This window comes from Papilio xuthus, unplaced genomic scaffold, assembly GCF_000836235.2.
Source record: "Papilio xuthus unplaced genomic scaffold, Pxut_1.1 DF825355.1, whole genome shotgun sequence".
NCBI classification, from domain to species: domain Eukaryota; kingdom Metazoa; phylum Arthropoda; class Insecta; order Lepidoptera; family Papilionidae; genus Papilio; species Papilio xuthus.
The window spans coordinates 925422-931628 of record NW_013533294.1 but is presented as its reverse complement, the minus strand read 5'-3'; positions in this window follow the sequence as shown (position 1 = coordinate 931628).

Here is a 6207-nt window from a genome sequence, read left to right as displayed (position 1 = left end):
ATGTTTGTTAGAAGATATCTCCTGAACGGCTGTCTGATCTTAATAAAATTTAACATAGTATAGAGCGAAAGCGTGCCCGTGGTCCCCGTCCCGATGCGTTGGAGGAACAGAGAGGTTTAGTGGGTATGCCTCCGCTATGGAGGAGAATCCCACATAACTACCGCGTCCCCCCCCCCCATCCCGGAGCGCGGAGTATGCATAAAGCATTCCTCTCTGGAAAAAAAAAGATGTAGAACTCACTCTGAGAATCGCTGGCAATATCTGACTATATAGAATTAGCTATCCTTTTGTACGTAAGTTACATGTTCCGGGCAATCTTCGAAACAGCTGGTCTACTAGAAGATAGCTGTTGTAAGGAGTATGCGGGAGTAACTTTGGCTTCACGACAACATCGCGGGCAACCTCTAGTTGTAAACATATAAAATTACGTCATATTAACGTAAACAAATGAATCACAAAGAATTCCCTTCAACTGTTTCAGTTTAGGTCTTATATTTTCCTCAACAATTACTAAGAATGTAAGCCTACCCTAAGTTAACTGTGATTAGGCCATAGTCAACCACGCTGGCCAATTGCGGGTTGACTTCACACATATCTTTGACTCTCTCAGATATGTGCAGCATCACGATGTTTTCCTTCACCGTAACAACGTCGGATATATGTACATATGTAAATTGGAAATCGATAACCTACATGGCGGGATTCGAACCCAGGACGTGTAGATTGCAAGTCAAGTGCCTCTAAGCCACCGACGCTCTTATAGTAAGTATAGTGTGTTTCAAATATAATGGTGGCTCCGATATTATGCGAGCTGTGCGCAAGCGTAGAACATTAATTTGCGTGGTACGAGACACCGTGGAGCACGTACATGACCTTGAGCGGCTGTTATTTGCAAAATATTAGGCATTTCATTTAACTCGTCGGGAAGAATACATTTGTCCCACTTTCAACATACTTTGCATCTAGTTTTATTATAAAACATAGAAATTAACTCTCTATAACACGTTCTGTATTATCAGGACATTTGAATTGCGTAACACGTAAGCATCAACATTATATGCCCACTTCTGGGCTTATGCCTTTTCCATTGTCCTCCACCTTCCCGCCTTGCGAACTATGGCGTCGGTCCACTTGGACCTGGACGTAGTACTCGAAGTATTAAATCAATTTACATTAATATAACAATCTTTAATAAACGCGATAACGTATCGTTGGTTATTTTATTCAAGTGAAGTGTTTATCACATTAGGAAGTTGTTAAAAGTTTCCCACTAACGACAAAAGATGGCGGTATCTCTAAATCAGATTCCTTCACTATTAAAGTACAGTCAGATCACAAATTTATGATCAAGTTTCACGGAATCAATCCCTTCTCTAGTATATCCTCTTTTAAACTTTTGTTTACTTTATATATAGTAATTTTCGGTCCCTCTACTTTACAATAGCTATAAATATTTTTACTAAATTATAGTAAAATAATGGATCGGCCATACGCTTCGTCGGTATCCCAGAGAGACTCTGGAGTAGATGCTAGGAACAAGAAGACGTGGCCGTCCTAAAGTAACTTGGCGGCGCTCAGTAGCTGCCGACATGAAGGCAATCGGGCTGAAATGGCCAGAGACCAAACACAGAATCTCAAGATAGAGCGAACTAGCGGCGCACTGTGAACTCCCTCTACCCCACTACGCGACCACAGGACTTTAAGTCACGTCAAGATAGTGACGTATTCTTATACGAAATTAAATCCTAAGTAAAAAGGACGCAGCTTTAGAAAAAAGGTAATAAACTAATCGATTTTAACTATTACGACGTTTGGCGCAACTCGGTCCATAACCGTTTATTTTGTTAGAAGAGGGCGGAGTTCGTCTTGTTGTAAGGAACATGGCAGTTTTTCTGTAAGTGGAACACCGCGAAGGGCCCTGACTGTACATACGATGTTACGTTACGTCACAGTTGTATGCGATAGATTTCTACATGATTGCAAAGTGCTTAATATATTAAAGGTCGTTCAAATACAGTTAGCAAAACATGTTTGACATATCTCCACGCGAGAAGTCCATGCGGAATTAAAAAATCTACTTAGTAGTCTAGGTGTTCTTCCAGACTATGTTCTATAAGTATGACAAATTTCAGTGATATTTATGCAGCCGGTCTGGATATATCTTCTAACAAACATACATCTATGTAAACATTCGTATTTATAATATTAAAAAGATAATAAGTAATATACTAGCGCCTTCGCCAATATTGAATTTAAAAGAACACAAAAATAAGTCTAAATTTCTCCAGCACACATCACCTATCTTCAAATAAATGATCCTTCGAAATCAGTTCAGTTGTTTCCGAAATTCGTAACAAAAGTGAACTTACAAAACAGACAAAACATAAAATGGAAGCTCAAAAAAATTCTGTCCGAAATTCCTTAACGCTTGTAACAAACCAATGAGGTTTATTTAGCGTTAAATATACTTGTATTCAATATTATATTGTTAAATATAAAAAAAGACAATTTTATTTGATATTCGTTTTAAATGAAATAAACATACAGACAAAACAATTTAATTAATTATATAGATAGATAAATATAAATTTATATATTCACGGTAGTATGTATGTTTAGGTTAATTTTATAAAGATGCGTAATACGATAAAAATGTCACACGAAATTCTAAACCAATAACCTAAAAAAATCAATGGCGATAAAAAAAAATTGTGACACTTTTTTTGCACTCAGTATGTCACGCCTTCTCCATACAATTTCTTGTCAATTGAAAACTTCAACAATTGCCAAAACATTTTATTCCTAGAAACGTCTATTGCTTTTGCCTTTTTTTGGTTCGGAGCTATTTTCAAAATTTGTATATTGAAAAAACTTCTTACCAACGTTATTTAGTTGCAAAACTACGCGAATTATTTAGTTTAAGAAATGTCTTAATCAAATTTTAATAAATTTAAACAAGCAATTAAGCAAGAAATTAACTCTTTTATTTTTAATAAATGTCGTGATTAATTAAAAATTCAATTTCTTTAGATTACAATAAATTAAATTCTGTTCAAATTCAATGTCTTATTTAGTTATCGTTTCAAATAAATTTATATGAAGAAAATTATACGATCTTTGGACAAATGATAAATTATTTAAAAGATAAGAAATACGGAAGTGTTATCTAACATTTGAGTCAGTAACTTTCTCTTTTAACATAAAAAAAGAAAAAATGTATATTAAAATGACATACTTACTTTTAAAAAACCCAAAATCCAATAACAAAAACTCCAAAACACTATAAACAAAATTCACTAAAGATAAAGGTAAAATTATAACGTTATTAAAGATTATAAAAAAAAAATGTAAACAAACTCGAACGCTGTCAGATTGAAAACGCGGGAAAACAAACGTCACAGGTTAGGTATGGATAACGTACGTAATTTAGACGGGTTATATCAACGGAATGCTTGTACGATGCGAATAGCGAACGTAAAACGACTGGGCAATGACGCGTAATTTAGTAATGGCCGACAGATATATTATTAGCATGTGATAATATAAGATAACACGTTTTAGCTTCCAGTGTAGTGGAAAACTTAATATCTTGCAAATATAAGTATGAATTTAAATGTTCAACATTGTATTGACATGTTAACACATGTTGTGTTTTGTGAGTTTTTTAATTACGGTTGTAATAACGAGAAAAAGCGAATTTGACTTATTACATAGTAATTAAATGATTTTAAAGTTAACGACAAACCTTAGTAAATAGTAAATAACACTTTTTATACAAAAAAATATTCGTAAAACCAGAATATGAAGATACAGATTTTTTTATTTAGTTACGGTTACAATATTAAATGCATAAAATGTCTTATTCTTTCTCTTATTTCTTTACTTTTTACTTGTTTTGTACGTAAACAATATTTAACTTGCCTTGCATCTTATATTAACTTCACTGTTAAATTAGGTTTTTAGCTTTTAATTAAAAGATAAAATTTTTGACAGCCCTAACCGCACTAATACGCTATTTGAATTTTAAAATTGCTGTAATTTTTTACTAATGTTTACAACAGTGGTAGAGCCCGCTTTAACATGTTCGCACGAATTAGCCCGGCTCGCCCGGTGAAATACCACGACCACACAGAAGACAGGCGTCAAGTGGAAGTTATTCCAACTACAGTCTGATGAGTGTGCGTCCCGGAGGCCTAATTTACTCCTCTTTCCCTTCCCATCCTTTTCTTTATAAGGAAAGGATGGGAAGTGGAAGTGGACTTTCCGGATGAGAGGATGCATGGAAAGAGAAGATATTTTCTTTCTGTGCATCTTCTCCTCCGTCGATGAAAGGTGGGCGACGCATATGCATTTGCGTATGTCTATGGGCAGCGGTCGCTTCGCTATTTCTGCGATTTCAGGTGGCCGTTCGCTCGTTTGCCACCTTCTGATATAAAAAAAAACAGGTTATATTTGGATTTCGAATTTCGCGAATTATTTTGAAATATTTAATTTATGCGTTCAGATTTTTTTTAAACGTAAAATATGTAGACAAATTTTTACCACATTCTTGGCTTCTTCACGAGAGATCTGTGCTGGACATCAAAACGTATAGCAGAATGGTCATTGAGAGAGTGGTTGGTAGAATAGTTTTGCCCCATCAGGGCTAGGCACAACCAAAATAGAGTATGGTTTTCCCCCAATATGGAGATTTTGCAGCGACAAAACTCGCCCATAGTAAAAAAATCTTACTTATAAAACCTAGACGAGACAAAAAAAAATGTTCCTAATTTGACCTATAGAGGGATAGTTATTTGACTCGGTTATAACTCAAATTAAAATAGCCTCCCATGACAATATAATGCGACATATTCAACATTAAATTAGTTTAGTAGTTTTAAAATATTCACTAAGGGACTGATGACTCTGTGTACCGTTTGCATTATTTTTCCTGGTTTCCTGGTATTCTTCGTTGTATCGGATATGGTTTGCACAACGGAAAAACACGATTCTTAGTTGATTTATTTCATAGTTAATCGCAATTTAAGATCAACATGTGACATTATATAGATTGATTAGGACGAGTTTTAATATTGAGTAATGCCTATCATGTATAGCGTAAGGATATTTATATATTTTAATTTACGGTCTCTAAATAATTACAACGCCATCTATTATCGTTTACAGTAAAATTAATTAAATCTACCAAGAAGAATTAAATCTTATCTTACTAAAATTATGAATGCAAATATTTAGATGGATGGATGGATTGATGGCTGTTTGAAGGTATCTTCTGAACAGCATAGATGTAGAGCATAGTCTGGACGAACATATAGGCTACTATTTTTTATTAATTCCGCGCAGACGGAGTCGCGGTCGACAGTTAGTTGATTTATAAATTATTCTGAAAAAAGTATTTAATTTAAAAATGTAACTCTTTAGATTCATTTAATGATTGTAGAAAAATAATTTTCAAAATTTTAATGTCACCTACTCTCTAACAGATGGCGTTGATAGAATTTAATATATCCTGCTACGCGGTCTAGAGATTCGTTTGCGATAGAGTTAGGCAAAAATATGTATTTCAAAGGTAATGATCATCATCAGGCCTTATCCATACGAACGTTGTATGTAGGTCTATTTTTGGCAGCCAATTCTAATTATTAGAATTGGCAGAAACAAAAGTACACGGTAATGAACTGGTCTTCCCCGACTCTTTAGTCTTAGTTCTTCCAGACTATGTTCTATATGTATGTCAAATTTCATCAAGATCCATGCATTCGTTCTGGAGATATCTTCTAACATACATCTAAACATTCGCATCTTTGCTTGTTACACTATTTATAACTCAAGAACGACTTTACCGATATGCCTGAAAATTGTTGAGGAGGTAGCTTACAGCCAGGAGACGGACATAGGATACTATTTATTCATTTTTTTTCGAATTTATGCCTTGAAGAGCTGCTTTTTATTTAACTTACTAATATTATAAATGCGAATGTTTAGATGGATGTGATGTGGGTGGGCTACACTAATTAAGTTTTTTATATATTCACGCGAATGGAGTCGCGGGCGACAGCTAGTTTATAATACTATTGAGTTAATGGGAAATATTTAAAGTATTTTGATAAATCGCAATACGATTTGGATCTTTTGGAAATCAAATTTTTTAACAACTTCTATTAAAAATAAAACATACTGTAAACTTGTAATTAATGTTTTAAACGA